This window comes from Dipteris shenzhenensis, chromosome 1 (assembly GCF_047967505.1).
Source record: "Dipteris shenzhenensis isolate YYH24624 ecotype China chromosome 1, Dip_SZ_1.0, whole genome shotgun sequence".
In the NCBI taxonomy this organism is placed as follows: Eukaryota; Viridiplantae; Streptophyta; class Polypodiopsida; order Gleicheniales; family Dipteridaceae; genus Dipteris; species Dipteris shenzhenensis.
Genome location: NC_141596.1, coordinates 16,689,356 through 16,708,857, shown reverse-complemented (window position 1 = coordinate 16,708,857; position 19,502 = coordinate 16,689,356). Strand labels below are relative to the sequence as shown.

The 19,502-nt window shown below is 39.7% G+C and overlaps 1 long non-coding RNA gene across 1 annotated transcript; it reads left to right on the top strand.

Moving 5' to 3' along the window:
- The first annotated feature begins 6,508 nt into the window (after positions 1 to 6,508).
- On the top strand, positions 6,509 to 12,957 carry LOC147905465 (uncharacterized). The gene is made up of 3 exons (XR_015542086.1): positions 6,509 to 6,725; positions 12,415 to 12,633; positions 12,743 to 12,957. It is a non-coding gene; the product is annotated as an uncharacterized LOC147905465 (long non-coding RNA).
- Positions 12,958 to 19,502: the final 6,545 nt, after the last annotated feature.

Sequence of the window (19,502 nt, the reverse complement as noted above, 5' to 3'; positions counted from 1 at the left end):
GGATACGCCTCACTGACTCGACTAGAGAGACAATGCTTTCACTCCCACTTCCAAGACCCCGAACCAAGGCTCTTCTCTTCGACTCCTTGGTTCGACCAGCCGGTATGTATGGTAGCCCTTGTTGGGGGCCTGACATGTCAGAATAGAGTGGACATGGGTGGAGTGCTTGTAGATCCTCATGCTCTCACGGATGATCCGGGGGAAACCGTCTATACCACATCACATCATTCATGCCAAGTTTGGTGTTTCTCCACTCCAGCTAGATGCAGCCTTTTAGACCATCGCATATCTACACCGGGTTAGATCATATGGAGACTACACATCAGGGAGACAGAGGTTGCCATGGTGAGAGGAGAGGAAGTGAAGAGGGAGTGCAAGAGAGAAGTGTGGAAGATAGAGAGGGGGAAAATATGTGGGAAAAGGGGAGAGTATGTGAGGAGGGAGAGAGTTTAGAAAAGGGGAGAGGGAGCATGGAACGGAAATGGGGAGAAGAGAGATGCGAGAGTGGAAGAAGGGGGTTGAGAGAAATGAAAACTTGACAAAAAGCTCAAATGACAGAAATAAAAAATGACAGAAAATAAAGAGAGAAGGGGAGATGATCACTTTCAATCGCTTCCTTCAATACTCTCTTGATGTTTTAGGATTGTCGAGGAAGATAATGGATGGTGGATGGGTCATCGCCAACGAGAGGGGCTCGAAATAACTCACTGTGTGAGGATGGGAGTAGGGTGGTGGTCGATGGAGAGGGAGGAAGGTCTTGTGTGGGGCTTCGAATTTGGAAGAGGATGAAAGCTCAATGTGGAGGATGGAGAATGAGGGGGATGTGTGCACTTTTATGGAGGTGGAGGTGAGAGAGGGGAATTAGTCAACTATTGTGAACCATTGGAATTATCCACGTTTGGATAGGGGGGTGATTTCAATTTTTTCTTTTGTGGGTAGGGGTTAGGGACAATTATCCTTTCATTGACCATAACTTTTTGTGGATATGTCAAAATGCTTTTCTATAAAAAGAAAAAATGTTCAAAATTTCAAGTCTACACATGAAAATCCATCACATAGCCTAATTTTTTTTTTCTTTAAGTGGCTGTTTGATAACAAAACATGTAAATCCTAAGTCGATAAGTAATGCTTCTTACTAGGAATTACTATCTTTGGCTAGAGTTGGAAGTATTTTAGCTCTCCTAGCCCTTGAGTGGTTTGAGTGTAATACTTCATGGTGGTCTTTTTCTTCAAACATGCTTACACATGCCTAAGTTATACTTGACAGCGGCACCAAATGTTGGCTCTTTCCCACAGCTTCCACGGGAAGAGCAGGGTATTCTCAGTATTATGCAGGGTTCCGAGGCTTTTTGTCACCTAGAAATATATCAATGTTGTCATTTGTAGTATAAGTGTAGCTTAGGACCTCAGATCGTATTCCGATGAGAGACATAGGCTTAAGTGTGGTAAGCATGTAGGAATTGGAAGACATTCTCTCTCTACATGTAGAAATTGCATATAGAAGTTGCATGTAGGAGTTGCAAGTTGCATGTAGGAATTGCATGTTGCATGTAGGAGTTGCACGTTGCATGTAGGACTTGCATGTAGAACTCACATGTAGGAGTTGCATGTAGAACTCGCATGTAGAACTTGCATCATGTAGGGCTTGCATGTAGAGCATGCATGTTGAGGATTCGTAAGAGAGATTATTCTAAGCCTTATGCAAGTAAAAGCAGAGTTTTGCCGCTACTCTCTACACACACATTCTGTGCTACCTAAGTCCATGTTGGCACAGAGACAACACTAATTAATATTTTTAATATTCCCCCTTGTTATATGCATACATTCACCACTTTTCTAGGTTTCCTATAACACCCCCCAACCCCAAACTACTCTTCCCCTTTAGTTACACTTTTATGATTTTTACAATTATAAGACTTACAAGCGTTATCTAAGAATATTAGTACCTACATTTAAGAATATTTAGTTATTTACTTACTAATATGTTAAAGCTTTGCTTGTGTTCATTTTTTACTTTTAATAATTTGTTGCTTAGGTTAAACCTCTCCTATGCTGCTCCCTAATGGGTGGCATTTAATTTATACTATCTAGACTCTTATATACCCTTATATGGCTTTGCTCCATGACCACGCATGGCATGGGGTTATGTGGTTGGTCTCGTAACTTCTTGCTAGAAGATCTGATATGATCTGATGGATCTGATTCAATGGATTGGGAAGGTCGCCTCTTTATAGCTATGAGGGCAGTAGTCGGATCAACATAGTTGATGGGGCTGACCAGTCAACCTAGTCAACCTAGTTAGTGGACCCGACTAGTCAACCTAGTCAGTGGAACCGACTAGTCATCCATGGAATAGTCAAGGAATATTCCTTGTATTGTCGCCTCAAGGGCTCTCGCCCTTGAACCCCCACCAGAGGGGCTGCTAAAACACTATTTTTTATTCCCTACCAGTTGAAGAAAAAGCAATGATTTTTGTTCTTAAAATGGAACCTAGAATTATACTGATGATTTTGAATCACATGATGAAGCTGGCAAAGCTACATACCTTTTCTGCCTCATCGCGGAGTGCGTCAGCTATACAGTGTCCAATTGGACTCCCTTTTGTGGTTGGTCTTGAACTTCATGTTGGCTTAAGGTGCCAGCTTCTTCATCTCTGTCCCCGAACAATTCCCTCTGCAAATTCATGAACTGCTCATCGGACATGTCATACTTTGGTGCAGCATCCTCGATTGCCTTCTATGTTAGTTGGATTGCCTTCAGATCGGTGGGGCTCGAATCATCAAAGCGTGCAATCTCATCGAGATTGATTGGAGCATCAAAGTCAATGACATCATCAAAAGTGTCATTCGAGAGCCGACATAGCACCTCATCCTCTCGGAGATGATTTCTTCTCACACTTCCAATAGGGTAAGGTATTCCTCACCCTCAATCTCGATTGATCAACCGAAACAAGGTGTGGCTTGGTTGCTGCCTCATTTGGATTATAGGTAGAGGATGGATATGCATGAGTCGGATATGAAGATAAGATGACCTCGCTTTCAACTTGCTCCTCAACTAGGCTAATAATATGCTTCTCAGGCTCCAAGTCTAGGTTTAGGTCATCTCCTCCACCACTTGTTGATGGACCTCCTCCACCACGTGGATGCAGGACCCTCGAGCTGCTTGCCAACATTCTCATCAAACTTGCTAGTCGCAAGGAGAATGGTAATGGGAATAGTGTACTCACGAAGAGAGATAGGGACATTATCCATGGCCCTACCTAGTGTCTTCTTGAAGTTAGCACTCTCATCAAAAGAGGTCAAAATATCCAATGAAACCCATTGGCGAGGGGAGCTAGCAATTGCGATAGATTGCCCATGGATAAGTCTATCAAAAAATTGAAGAGAGGGATTATCAGTAGGAAGGAGAGAGACTCAAGATGGAATGCCTTGTAGAAGATAGGATAAACCTAATCTGTAGAGGCATGGGAATCAGTGGATGAAATCCATTGGTCAAAAGCCTCTCTAGGGGAAGCCATGAGTGTAGGAGGATGCTCGAGAAGATGAAAGAGGAGGCTATGGAATGCAAGGTTACTCAAGAGTGGGAAACTGAAAATGTGAAAATGATCTTAGAAGTGTACTTTATAAATGGGCATTGCCCTTAAAAATGCTCTTAATTATAATATTTTTATATTTATTGTTTTTTCTTTGGAAAGTCTCTCTCTCTCTCTCTCTCTCTCTCTCTCTCTCTCTCTCTCTCTCTCTCTGTGTCTCTCTCTCCCCCCTTAGCTATCTCCCTCTCCTCTCTCTCACTCACTCTCTCTCTCTCTCTCTCTCATTGCCCTTAGCTATCTCCCTCTCTCTCTCTCTCTCTCTCTCTCTCTCTCTCTCTCTCTCTCTGTCTCTCTCATAGACCCATAAGGTCTTCCGAGGATGTTAATATATCTTTCTTTCTTTCCCTTCCTTTGTGTCCCTCATTGCTCTTTCTCTCTCTCTCTCTCTCTCTTGCTCCCCTCCTCTCCCTTGCTCTCTCTCTGTCTCTCTATCTCTTTCCCTCCCTTTGTGTCCCTATTTGCTCTCTCTCTCTCTCTCTCTCACACACACACACCCGATGATCATCTTGTTGCCATGTTGCCCTTAGCTATCTATGTCATGGAAATTGATTTTACATATACACTTTTTGTATTTTGTTAGCGGCTCCACCCTTTGGATCAGTTGTATCTTGGTTTTTTTTCAATCTCATAGTCTCTCAAAGACCTTAATTTTCTTATTTTTCTCGTTCTCAACTTAGAGGTGCAAATGAATAAATGCAATCTTAACTCTCTCTCTCTTCCCATTCTCTATCTCTCTCTCTCTCTATCCCACTCTCCATCTCCCTCTTTCTGTCCCCATCTCCATTGTCATGGACATTGGTTTTATGTATACACTTTTTGTATTCTATTAGCAGATCCACCCTTTGGATCAGTTGTATCTGGGTTTTTTTTCAATCTCTTAGTCTCTCAAAGACCTTAATTAACTTCCATATTTTTCTCTTTCTCAACTTAGAGGTGCAAATGAATAAATGCAATCTTAACTCTCTCTGTCTCCCTTTGTATCCCTCCCCCTCCCTCATCTCTTTCCCTCCCTTTGTGTCCCTGACTGCTCTCTCTCTCTCTCTCTCTCTCTCTCTCTCTCTCTCTATTCATACGGCCAGGTGCATTATTTGTGTCACTTATTGTACTCTCAACTTCTCTCTCTCTCTCTCTCTCTCTCTCTCTCTCTCTCTCTTGCACGCTCTAATTGCTATCTATCTCTCTCACACACTCTCTGCCTTACACAATACAAATATACAAATACCCACACAAAATTAAAATTAAAAATATTTATCGCTTTATCATTCATGGCCAGAAATAGATCCAACGCTGTGTTAGCTGTCTCTTTCCCCTTATCTGTCTTCTTCAAGGTACCATTCTTTTCATCTGCTTTCTTGACCCGGCAATCTGCAATCACATGGCCCTTCTTCTTGCAGTAGAAGCATTCTCCCTAAAACTTCTTCTTGCCGCCCTTCTTTTTGTCACCACTAGTAGAGGACTCACCTTTGGTGGAGGAACCACAAATCTAACAGATTTAAGCACACCGTCTTTGATTCCAATTGAGCTTCAAGGGTGTAAGCTCAGAGGTGAAGGCTATGGTGGTGGTCAAAGTGTGCAAAGAAAGTATAGAGAGAGCATTGTGATGGCAGTACCAAAATGCCCACCACCAATCCCTTGGATGCTTTACTAAATCTTGCAACCATAGCATCTTGCCCATGTTGTTGGGATAGTTTGTGCTCAATTTGTGCTGTGTTTTTCCCATTGTTTGGTCGAATAATATATTTAAAGTTCTCTCTCTCTTCCTATATTCTATTTGTTGTTTAAGCTGTAACAGTTATTTCTACTAGAGCTGTCAAGAGTTATTTGAGGCAACGTTTACATCAGTTTTTGGCCCTGATTTGGTCTTAGTTTGAGGTCCATTATGGCTCTCTTAGCTGTTCAGACTGGTCGGTGCAGTTCAGCACTGTTTTCTTGGGCCTGGAACCTGTGCCTTTACCTCCAAAGGGTGTTTTAGTGGTGCTCCATGTTATAAGCGGTCAGAAACAGGCCCGGTGAGAGCATTTTCCAATTGGCATGCCACATTGTGGCAGGTCAGCATGCTGTGCAGGTTGGCCTGCTAGTCAGCCTGCTGAGCGGCCAGGATGAGCGGTGACAGCTGTCCCCCCACAGAAGGTGAACCAAAAGCAATCCTACAGCCCACTAAATCTCATTGGAGAGCATACAGGCTGACAGAACATTCAAGGTGCCAGGATGAGATAGAAGATAGCACTTTGCAAGTCAGAAGGGTCCACATCAAGGCAGCACCTTGCTGCTCAATGGTATTACACTGAGATCTTGGTTTGGATCAGGGCTTGTCATTCTGTGGAGAATTCTTTATATACTGTTTTGAGTATTCTACATGCTGTGCACTTCTCAGATCTGTGCTTGTGTCTCTTATGTTATTGTGTACACGGAGTGAGTGATTACCATAAAAGTTGTGTGATCTTTGAGAACTCTTCCACTATGGGGAGTTGGTTGTAGCAAGTAAGCTCTCCACATTATCTGACATGGTACGTTCAGAGTTTAGGCCAAGGGACCACGACATTGTCTACAAGCATGCATAGAAAAAGGGTATGACCACAGATGTGGTTTTTAGCTACTGGAACAGAATCCTTAGACGACGGCACTCCCGCTTCATATGCCGTGTGAGAAGCAAGGGCTCTATCAAAATTGGTATCCCCTTTGTTCCCACTAAAAAGCTTTTTCTTGGGGCATTATTCCTACTTTCACCTCCTAGCTTGACTGAGAGGTAGAGCCTAATTGATGCTGGGCTCAAGGGCTTTGCCCCCTTTGCACAAGCTGGACGTTCTGCACGAGTGTGAATGCCATTAGTTCGAAACTCCAAACATGCCACGGGATGTTCAACTTGAGCCCTATGCCTAAGTTTGAAGTTCTATGCAAGCATGAATGCCACTAGTTCTATGCTAAAAATTGAGGAGCTTGTCATTATCATCGACTCCTAGCTGAATGGATATTTAAGTGAATTGGCTACCATAATAGCTAGCTGTTTCACTGGAAGCTTAGGTCATGTTGAAGAATTGGTCCTTGAGTCAGACCATGTACTGTGGAGGCAGAAATCTCTTCTTGATGTCCCTACAAAGGGTCCTCCAGCTATAGACGGCCACCTTGATTCAGTGTGAGTCAGAGTATTCAGGCACCGCTTTTTCCACCATATGACTACTTCACCACTCAGTTGCATGAATACAAGCAAACACGACCTCTTGTCCATCCTTCATTGATGAATGGTGATTTAATTCTCAATCTGACTGATCCAGGCGATTAGTGTAACGGGTCTGTCTTGCTCTTGTAGCATTCGAATGAGATCTTCTTCGCTACGCCATTATTCATGTGATCCACAGGGTCTCGTGTATCTCGCTAGGAGGCCAGAGTAAACAAATGAGATCGCCTTATTCCTACTTTCAGTAAGGGCTTCCTAGTGATCTCGGCGGTCTTGTAGCTTCGTCATACCATCATCTTTATCATAGTCTCTATAGTGAAGGCTCACGCAGAGTTTGTCACCTCATTCTTGAGTCTGTTTGACTCCTCTGACGGTCTCGAGTATCGAGACTGTTTCCTCTACCATACCCTTCGCATGACATGTGTCCACAAGAATGGACTCAAAATAGCAGTAAAGAACAACCAAAACACTCCAAAGTGGATCTAATCTAAGACTCTACCTTTGTACTCCTTCAAACCTTTATGAGCTTCAGTGGATCTCAGATGAATGCTCTAGCAAGGGGCCCTGACTGGCATGTTGCCTCTATATGGTTCCCCAAGGGGCCCTGACTGGCATGTTGCCTCTATATGGTTCCCCAGACCAGGATATTTGGTGGCCAAACAGCTGATCTAGCCAAGCACAGGCTGGAGCTATAAATGCCAATAGCGCTGCCACTCCATACCCACATTCTGGACCCATTTCTATTCCATGCATGGCTCTCCTTTGCCCTGTGTTGGCCTGTATAGAACAGCGTATCAGGCCTCTGCTGCAGATTTGCCACCCTATCTTCATCAAGACATTGTTGCCTATGTGGCAGCCATCCGCTGCTACATCCAACCCTATGCAAGAGCCATGTGTCAGCCCATCTGCTGTCCAAATGGCAGCCCTAATGTTGGACAATATCCATGTTGATCTGCCCACGGTGGCATTGATTTCGAGCCATGGATCTTATGGTCATGTACTTACGATTCTTTTCTGGACATTATATTTTATGGTTCTTTGTCCTTCAAACTTGTACAGGTTGATTGTATGTCTAACACATCTGTTGAACTTCTCTTCTTTGCTATGGTTTGTAGTGCTCTTTTCGTCTTGTGTGTTTGATCCATCTGAGGTTAATTGAACTTGATTGTCACCAATAAGCATGTCCTATGGTTTCTAGTGTTCTCTTTTCCTTGTGTGTTTGACTGGCATGTTGCCTCTATATAGTTCCCAAGACCAGGATATTTGGTGGCCAAACAGCTGATCTGGCCAAGCACAGGCTGGAGCTATAAATGCCAATAGCGCTGCCACTCTATACTCACATTCTGGGCCCATTTCTATTCCATGCATCACTCTCCTTTGCCCTCTGCTGGCCTGTATAGAACAACGTATTAGGCCTGATCGATGTCCAGCAGATCCAACCTTCTCTGCTGCAGATCTGCCACCCTATCTTCATGAAGACATTGCTGCCTATGTGGCAACCATCTGCTGCTACATCCAACCCTATGTGAGAGCCATGTGTCAGCTCATCTGCTATCCAAATGGCAGCCCATTTTATGGTTCTTTGTCCTTCAAACTTGTACAGGTTGATTGTATGTCAACACATCTGTTGAACTTCTCTTCTTTGCTACAGTTTGTAGTGCTCTCTTCTTCTTGTGTGTTTGATCCATCTGAGGTTACTTGAACTTGATTGTCACCAATAAGCATGTCCTACAGTTTCTAGTGTTCTCTTTTCCTTGTGTGTTTGACTTCTTCTAGGTTCATGAGGCACACACAAAGTTTTTGAATATTTGATGTTTACACACTTAAAACTTTTATTATTCACTATTTTTTGTAGGACTTTAATTATCTCCCCCCATGGAAATACCCTCGCATTTTCCTTCCAGGGATGTCTAGAGGATGTGAAAACCCTTCCAATCTTAGGCATTCTACCTTATTTACTTGACACTGCTTGCATTTTGCCACATGTAAAATGATTATTGGTCATACATACCCCTGTCAGGGAAACATGCGCCTTCAAGAGAGCTTTGCTCTAATAAAATTTCTTCAAAATCGGACTAACGCAAGATCTATCTTGGTCTGCCGTGTGAAAGTGTGAGGTACAGCTATATTTGGTATTCTCTGCAGCAGTCCGCTATTGTCAGTATCCATTCTGCATATACAAGAATAAGTCATTGCATTGTAGGTGCTTTTTCTTTCTTGTGCAACCCTTTTTGGAGATTTGGGACTCTTTCCGAAGCCTTTCTGAGCTGCCTGTTGCTGTGTGACTAGAGCTATCCACAGTCAGTTTGGGCTATAGGTCCATTTTGACTCTCTTTGCTGTTCAGACTGCTGTTCGGGGATATTCAGTACTATTTTCTTGGGCTTGGAGCCTAGCTTTACCTCCGGGAGCTGTTTTAGTGCTCCTGCATCTGAGTTTTGAGCTGTTCCAACTTGGATTGCTCTGCAGCTGTTAAGGGTTGATTGCAGCTAACCAAGATTGTCCAAACATGTTTGTGCACACTGAGTGTGATGACATTCATGTAAGGTCTTCCTCCTTATACTTTGGTTATTAGAAACGCAAACCTTTCTGTTTCGTAACAACAAGTCATTCCAAATGTAAAAAATGACCACCGACAATATCGATCGAAATAATTATTGTCCTTACATAGCCCTCTTAGGGAATCACAAAAAGTAGCTCCTATCTTAGTCTGTCGTGCGAAAGTGTGAGCTACAGCTTTAGTTGGCCTACTCTGCAGCATCCATTATCATCAGTACCCGTTCTGCACATAGGAGAACCAATTCTTGCATTCCAAGAGCTATTTTTTCCTTGTGCGACCGTTTCTGGAGCTTTGGGACTCTTTCTGAAGTCTTTCTGAGCTGCCTCTTGCTGTGTGACTGTTCATAGAGCAACTTTGACCAGTTTCTCTTGTGCGCGCTTCTCCCTTGAAGGTGTTTTGCAGGCGATTGCTGCCCTGCTGGATTTTAGATCTTTGCTGCAACATTTAAAGTTGTTGTAAACATTTTAGAGCTGTCAATAGTCACCTGGGGCTGTTTGCAACTGGTTACGCCAGATTTTAGAGGTTTTGCCTAATTTTTCAGGTCAATTTCAACTCTCTTTGCTGTTCAGACAGTTCCGGGCAGTTCAGCATTGTTTTCCTAGGCTTGGATCCTAGTTTTGCCTCTGGGACATGCTGCTATATCTGAGTTTTCAGCTGTTCCAACTTGGATTTCTCTTTTGCAATCAATTGTGAATAGATTTGACTCATTTGCAGGTCAGAAATCTGCAGCCCCGTTAAGGGTTGAGTGCAGTCAAGCATGATTGTCCAAACATGTTTGTAGGGGATGCCTACTCCGGGAAATGCATCGGTTTTCATCCATAAAGATGATGGCCATACATAATTATTGCTTTCATCCATCTAATTTTCGGCCTGAAATAAAATCTGAGTTAGCTTGAATTCTCATAATGACACTTAGGAAGCGTGCCACATGGAAAAATTGGGTATTTAAACTAAAGAGAGACACTAATGGCCGCTACAGTCCACATCACGCAATACTACTACTAGGTGTGCCTTGTATCTCGTATTACTTTAGGAGTTTCATGTAGATTAATGAAATGTAAAGACTTAGATGCGAGCTGTTGATTGTACCCCATGATCTTATGGCCGTTTACTTATAATTATCTTATGGAGATTCTATGTCATGCTCTTACATCCTTGAAATTTTTACAGTCCAAGTGTATGTCAATGTACAGAGTGGCTTTCAGAATAGAGATATACAAAGTGGCTTTCACAACTTGGATGTAAAGAGTGGCTTTCAGAATAATATAAAGGCTTTTTGTTTCAATTAGTTTTTTTTGCTTTTTGGGTGGCATTAGCAGCGAGCAGCTGCTGGTGTACATGTTTGTACCCTCTTTTTTTACCTGGAGCAGTTGCAAGACGTACCAAAGATAGCAGACGTAATTTACCAGCAGGTTTTTTTTGAACAATGAACTTTCAGCACTAGATTATAACTCAAATGTTTTATATTTCAGATTCATCAGTTGTTGGTTCATATATTACGAATGCATGCATACCTAGTTTTGTTCATCCCAATGTTGAATTGATTGCACGTTGGTCCTCGGTACTCGTTCTACATGGTAACTCATGCTTTGATATTCTTGAATTTCATATAATAAATGAAATGTGCATAGAATGGCTTCTTCACTTAAACTATGTGAGGTATTTAATGTGTGACTTATAATATTTTGTACTGTCATGCAGTTATTTTTATTCAAGCTTTATGGTTGCGCTGAGAAACTAGTGCACTGTCTATACATCATCTTAAGAACTTAGGAGCTGAACACAAAGCGTTGAAAGGAAATTATACTTTTTAGTAGTCACTTCTAACTCCAGAGACTGCATCTCCAGATGGATCTTCAAACTTGAGATCCATCAATGCTAGGAAGAAGACACATAAGAGAAAGGTTGTCAAGTATAAGAAAACCAAAAACAAGAGTATGATTAAGCCCTGGTACTATGAAACCGCAAGGGCATTAGGTTTTTCAGAGTTTATAAGTACTTTCAAGCTAAGTAGTACACAGTATACATATTGTTGTACATATCACTTTCAAGCCAAGTGGTGTAGTTTATACATATCACATTCAAGTTAAGTGGTATAGATTACACATGTAGTACATAGCACTGAAAGTAATAAAATCCAAGTAAACTTTGTTGTACATATCACTTTCAAGCCAGGTGGTGTAGTTTGTACATATCACTTTCAAGTTAAGTGGTATAGAACATGTAGTACATAGCACTAAAAGTAATAAAATCCAAGTAAACTTTGTTACAAGAAGGTGTCAATATAATAATTTTAGAATATCTTATTATTTGTTTTTTATTATGATGTTATGTTGGAAGAGGCTTCAAATATATATGCTAAAAATTTCCTTTTATCTTTAAGTTTTATCTTTTTAAAGTGCTGTTGCGAGACGTATTTTAAAATCTAAATTTAAAAATTGCATGTGGAAGTAGTACTTTCATGATGAATGGTTTATAAGCTAAATTTAAAGTATCTAGTTTATAATGAAATTTAGAACAATGTTTGTTTTTTACAGAGATGAGCAACTCTTTCATCCAAGGTGAAGGCACTAGTGACTATGATGCTGATGTAGAATTATTCACTAGTGCTATCGTAACCATTGATAAATCTTTCGTGAAGCGCTACTTTCCGAATGTTGATGGGAGAGATGATAAAAGAATAAAGTTAGAGTCCCCAAAGGATCAAAGATCTCCCAATATCTTATCCTTAGAATCATCGGACCAAGCAAGTACAGACACTGAGTATTCTCTGATTAATAGGCCTCTATCAATGATGAAATTGACTTATCCATTAGAAATGGAATATTTGAAGGGAGAGTTCTTAACAAGTATGGCACATGGACTTTACAAAATGTCGGTTATCCCAAAATCTTAAAGCTAGATCTTACTGACAGAGAGGGGAATGGCTGTATCACCCTCGCAATAGGCAAGGTCTACTATGCGGATTTCTTCAAAACCCTTAATGTTGGTAACTGTATCAGAATAACCAACTATTGTGTATGCAATAGAAATACTCGGAATGACAAAGGAATTGCTGACTTCACGTTGGTTTTTGATCCTTCCACCAGGATCGAACAGTTTGAGCCATTTATCTTAAATCCAATGTTTGTTCCCACAACAACCATTTGCAAGTACAACGATGAATGTAAGGAGCTCATAAATAAAGGCCAAGTGAATTATCTCCCCTTGGCAACAGTTGCAGTTACAGTCATCAGCTTGGCAGTTCAATCCGACAGATGGATGAGCTGATTGTTGGTGACGGTGAGGATGCGAAGGACTTAATAATGGTATTTGCTTATTGCAATTACCTCTCTTCCAACCATTATGCATAAAGTAGATCTTAACCTCTCTTTTGTCCTTACAAAACCTATTTTGACTTTTCCTTGTTTCAAACAGCTGATATTTTGGAGCAACAAACGTTCGGACTATGTGAAGATCGCAAAAACGTTCAAAGCTGTCGATTTCTGTCACTTTATACTAAGGAATGTTGGGATAAAGAAGAACAGCCAGCCCATCGCACTAAACATGTTAGATCAAACCATTTTGGTCCCAGCTCGAATTCCATCTATCTCTACAAGGTTGGCTCGTGTCTTCCACCAACACATTCAACAAATTGGCTACGGCAATCAAGTACGCTCTACTTCTCTATAACGTTTGCGATACTTAGTGGATTTATCTGATTCTATTGATAATTTACTTTGTCAACATTTTGTGTGAAGGTGACTAGTGCGCTTAGTGTCATAGAATCAACTCAACACTTTACAAACCCGTATGCAGTATCTGTAAAGAAGGAAAGTTTTCAAAAGACAACACTGTAGCATGCTGCCTGACATGCAACCAAGTTACGATCTTGGAGAAAATTCCAAAGGTGAAAGGCATTATTACCAGTCTAGATGGTGGAACTGTAGATATCATGTTGAAAGACATCTGGGTTGATAAAGTCTTGGACTTACCGCATCCATTTATTGAGATGCTGGAGGATGACACGCAGTACCTGAAGTTCGAACTCTTCGACAAGAAAATTGAAGGCAGGTTTTTAGTCAATATGCATGGTGCAGTTGCAAGGTTTATTCCGTTGCGGAATGTTGTTGCCTAGCCCTTCTGATCATGATGCTTCTGCCACAGTGTGTTATAGTGCCATGTGGTTTTTCAATTTGTGATTTTGCTCTTGTATAGCAAACGGTTACACACTCAACACGCACTTTTTCATTGTACAGGAATACTCCACCATGTTTATTTCTTTGTAAGAACCACAGAGACTTATTGCTTCAATAGCAAAGTGCTGTGCTTTGAAAGGATATGGTATACCTTTGTAAATATGTCTTGTTTTTATACAAAGAAAAAAAAATTGTACATAGAAAAGGCTTGTACATTCTTATTGTTTCATTTCTCATTAATAATATGTAATGTAAAGTTCATTCTTGAATGGCTTATCAAAGTTTTATGCTATTTAATATTTTAAGTACGATGGTTCATTCTCATAATAGTTAGTTATACACTTACAAAATTTTCATATAAATTTATTAGCCTATAAATTTAGTACCCATGCGTCTTCCTTGGTTTATACTTTGTTTTGCTTCGGAAGTAAAATGATCTGCTTTTAACAGAAGGACATGATATACCCTTGTACATATGGCTTATTTTTATTTAAAGTGCAGAAAAATTTGACATTTCTTCTTGTTTCATGTGTTATTAGCAATATAGAAAGTTTACTCTTAAATGGCTTCTCAATATTTTATCGTATTTAAAATTTCAAATCACATACCCATAGAAATTTCGTGCTCATAATGCTTGAATTTTAAGAAGTAAAACATTCCAATAAGTACTTATTAATTGCTCTAATAATCCAAGTAATTACTTCAAGCACATAAACTCTTTTACTCTTTCTTTTCCATGGTTTATCAAATTTTGATGCTACTTAATATTTTAAGTACGATTATTTATTCTCATAATAGTTAGTTATACACTTACAGAAATTTCATATAAGTACTCATTAATTAGTGTTAATGTAAAAAATTACTACAAGTATTTGAACTTTTTTACCCTGTAAATCTAACAACCATGCATCTTCCTTGTTTTTTACTTTGTTATCCTTCGAAAGTAGAATGATTTGCTTTTAACAAAAGAACATGATATACTCTTGTAAATATGGCTTGTTTTTATTCAAAGCGAATGTCTTATTAGCAATATGTAAAGTTTATTCTTAAATGGCTTGTCAATGTTTTATCGTATTTAATATTTCAACTACAATGCTTCGTTTTGATAATAGAAAATTATGTCTACATATACAAGAACAAGTCCTTGCATTGTAGAGCTTTTTCTTTCTTGTGCAACCCTTTTTGGAGATTTGGGACTCTTTCGAAACAGATGATTGTCATGTACAATACTCAAATGCATATATATATGGATGACATAGAAGATTAGGGTGTTTTGCACCCACCAGAACTTGCATGGCTCTCTCTTTAGGATCTCCCTCTCTCTCACCTTCTTCCATTCTACTTCCATTGGGATCTCTCAACTGGTATCAGAGCGTGGGTGTTCTAGCTGAGCCCAAGTGAGAGCCTGGAGCTCAAAGTCTGCTGCTATAGCTCTATGGAAGGAAGGAGAAGCTCTATTTGATGACTTTACCTGCATCTTGGTGTACATAGACCTTGCAAAAACCTTTGGAAAGTTCTCTAAGTGGTTTTTTGCAAGTCAGCACAGCAGTAGGTGGTTTTGGAGGCAAAGGACAGTCTATTTTAAACATGAGAGTCTTGTGATGAAGATATCTTTCTCTAAATGCTTAATCTTGCCCTGAGATCAAATGCAAAGTCATAGAAGACTTTGAATACTTTATTTTTTGTTTTTACGTCTCTATCATCAGAGTTTTCAGTGAAGTTGTAATCAGTGAAGAGTTACAACTCTTGCAAAAAGTGACGAAATTCAATTTCGTGCATAGAATTCGTGTATTGGATCTCCATATCCATGCCACCATTTGCAGTTCATACACTCCCAGTCAATTTAGAGCGTTCCAAAACTTCTACCTGTGAAGTTGCTTCTGATTCCATGAAGTTCTGAAGCTGTGGTGAAGCTCTGTCTACTCCACTGTCTTCATTTCCTCATTTCCTGTGTAAGTGGGATGTCAACATCTGGGCCTTTATTTGCAAAGTTGTCTGTCCCGTTGGCTGCCTGAAACATCTATCTAAAGTTTCTTTCCATTCCTTGAAGAATCGAGGGAGTTGTGATTCTCAATGTTTTTGCATCGTCTCTTTGTAAGAAAATTCTCAAAGGTTCCAAGACCTTCTCATTGATTGCCATTGGCACATAAGGCTACCCCTCTACCTAAGGTTCGTTTTTGCAAGTAAATGCAAGCATTGATTCGCTCTTACTCCATCCTCGGATGAGATTTTGGAGTTCCCGTAGAAGAGAGATATTTGCATATTGTCTTGCTGAGTCCGATTATGCAGTGATGCCCATGTTTTGAGGCATCCCAAGTTCTATTTTCACTAGCGGTCATTGCTGTCGGGCTGTGATTTTTTGGATATACTTTATGCAGATCACTATGGTTGTAGTCTGAGCCATGAGTGCTCATTCGTGGTTGCACTAGGTTACAGTGTATGCTTTATAGGCCATTTGGATGCATTGCGATGCTTGTTGGATGCACTGATAGGCCTAGATTGCCTTGTGGGATGCTTTATTGATGGACATTTAGCACGCAGATGCTATTTTATGCTAAGGGATAGCTTTGACACATTGCAGTTATCTGTTTCCCTATATATATATATATATGAGGAGAGAGAGAGAGAGAGAGAGAGGGGGGGGGGGAGGGATGGAGGGAGCAAGAGAGAGAGAGAATAAAGAGTGAGGTAGAGAGAGAGAGATAGAATACATTTAACATAGATAGAGATAGAGAGATAGGGAAAGATAGAGAGAGAGAGAGAGAGAGAGAGAGAGAGAGAGAATACATATAAAATAGATACAGATAAAGAATAGGGAAAGAGAGAGAGAGAGAGAGAGAGAGAGAGAGGGGGGGGGATATAAGGGGGGTAGAGAGATAGAGAGAGAGGAATATATAATAAAGACCATCTATATTAAAAATATATCTTAAATTTCGTTAAGCTAACATGTTATCTTCGAATAGCATGTGACAATACAGTTAAACACTTCACTTTACTACTTTTAGATACTAATCAAATTGTGGTACACACATTCATCGAGCGATTACAAAAGGCATCTCATCACATCCACAATCAAGTTTCAGACACCAGCATTCTATGTACAAACTTCCCCTGCAGCTCTCACCATGGAAAGTTAGTGCATTTCCTCAAAAGAAATTCACATTGACAACTCTTTCTACAACCTTTATCCACAAAACAAATGTGTTTTTACATGCATATCTTACATATTGCACTTTCATATGATGCATACAGCACGAAAACAATTAGTTTACTCCGAAGGATACAAATTGCTACAGACAACTACATTTCCACAGGAGGAATGGGGGCTACAATTCATTGAATCATGCCTCTTTAAATAGCTTTACTCGCACATCAACAACACTGAAGAATACTTTCAAGGATTGCTACATGATCATTATTACTACTGTGCTGACAACCTATTCTTGCAACATGTTCTATTCAACCCTTTCGGTTTTAAACTGAAAACGTATCATGCTAATGAAATAAAATATGATAGTTTAGTGCCTACAAAGCTTCCAAAACAAACAAAAGAAGTACAAGTTATAATAAAACATCCTGAAATGTTTACATACATAAGCATGGTGCAACCAATCAAAAAGAAGAACACTCTTTGGACAAAAGCCATGGTCCTTAGTTTGGAGGACATTATTAAAACAAACAACTACAGTTCAACAAATGACATAGTGCGCACCTTACACGAAAAGTTTCCATTGACTGCAATACGTGTCGATACGACTAAATGTACAATCTCAAACTTAAAAAAAAGAGACGATGCTACAATCCAAACACTGAGAAAAGAACCCACAACTTGAACATCAACAGAACCAAGCAATGTCCTTATTCTCCAGAAACAACACAAGCAATGATAACTCCGAGTGTTCAAAACGATTCGACAACCAAAAAAAGAAAGCATACATCTCTAAGAAATGATTACATAACACTGGCGAAGTACTCCGAAACATTTGAAACTCCTACAAAACATGTGCGTGCATATATTGACACAATTCGAGATACTCCAACGCATGCATGCATATCCTGCAAGCGCTGCAAGCATTTACTATTCAAAAAACAAATTGTATATCTTAAAGAAGACACACATGCTCGGATAATGACCAAAAGATAATATAAAACATCATTTATCAAAGAAAGAGTGTTACTTGGTGGCATCACACTGCAACATTGTGATAGCAAAGAGAATGTTGCAAACATCTTTACAAAACCACTTCGTAAAGAGCTTTATGAGAAGCACCGACAAGATCTTGGTTTGACACAGAGGAAGGACATTCCCATTAAAGGGGTGTAATGGAATGTAATGCTCAGTCCTTCTTTGATTCCCCAGAATCATCATCTTGAGGGAATGCCTACTTCATGCTATTAATCTTGAGGGAAGGTGTTGAGAAACCATCTCAACATCATGTGTTAGATATGTGCATAGCATCAACCCATTAGAGTAAAGGGTTAGATGCCCTAACCCTAACCCTAAAAGGGTTTGTATATATTCTACATTTTTTAAATCTAGTGTACAGTTAGTCATTTGGGGTGTGCTCTCTAGCTGTGCCCTCCCTCCTCATCTCCAGTCCTCTCCTCTCCCCTCTTTATATTTTGTCAAGAGATTGACAAGGTTCCGCCGGTTTTCATGGCACCTCCAAAATTTCAAGAAGATTATTGCAAGGGAAATCCATCCCTTATTATCGATACTAACAATGTATTGCTAGTAGTTCATGTTTGACCCTAGAACAGACCATTCCCTCCCTGATTGGAGCTTAGATGTTAATTGGGACGTCCAACCTTATTTATGATGCTATCGTGTGCAGAATGATTATGGGAACCTTTGACAAGATGTCTACCACAAAAGTACTCAAACAACAAGAAAACACAATAGAAAGACAAAGACTCGAATGTCACAATAAGAGAACTAATAAGAGACAACCCGACGATATGTGTAAGATATTACACACATAAACTCCAAAAAATCCTAAATTTGATAAGAAAAGACAAACGATTACTTGAAAATATCATGGACTACTTTTTCATTACAAAATTTCAAAATAGAGGAAGCCAGCATGAACACGGAATTTTATGTGTGCAACCTGGACCTATATATGGTATTCATGAGGAGGAGAAAATTGTCTCCTTTATTGACAAATACATAACATGCGACAGGAGCCTGCTACCAACACACATTAAAGACATACAAATGTATAAACACACATTCACTTGAAAAAAAAACAACAGCAGCAATTGCTGATTTCACTATCCAAAGCCTCCACTACATGAAATAGTGATACTAGAACCTCTATCACAAAGCATGATTCATAGTTACAAACAAATATATCAATCTATTTCTACAAGTATAAATCGTATAGAACCTGACTCACAAATGGCATTTGCTGAATGGGTAGTCGATATTGGAATTGACATTTCAACATATATACTAGCACTACATTCATCAATTGAAAAAACAACCATGTTCTTAAAGAGACAACCAAAAGACATTTTCACGAATGCTTTCAATCATGAAATGAGTTTTTTATGGCAATCAAGCATGGACATACAATACATTATCGATCCATACTCGGCTACAACATATTGCACTTCATACATGACAAAAATGGCTAACACAATAACAACAAGTCTCTGACAAACAATGAAAGGTTGCACAAAAAATGACAGTAACATACACGATAGATTGCGAGCAATGGGAAAATCATTTTTGCATGCACAACAAATGTGCGCACAATTAGCATCTTTCATTACTCTATCTTTACCCATTACACAGAACAACAAGAGAATTTTCCTTCATAAACACAAATCATCAACAAAATAGAGCTCTCATTCTTAAAAGAAAACAACAATTGCAACAAGTCCTCATTGAATCAAGAGATATTACATGTCAAACTATCATAGACAAATATAAAAAAAGAGAAAATATGAACAACATTTGTTGCAGAATACGATAAAAAAAGCGGGACCATCAA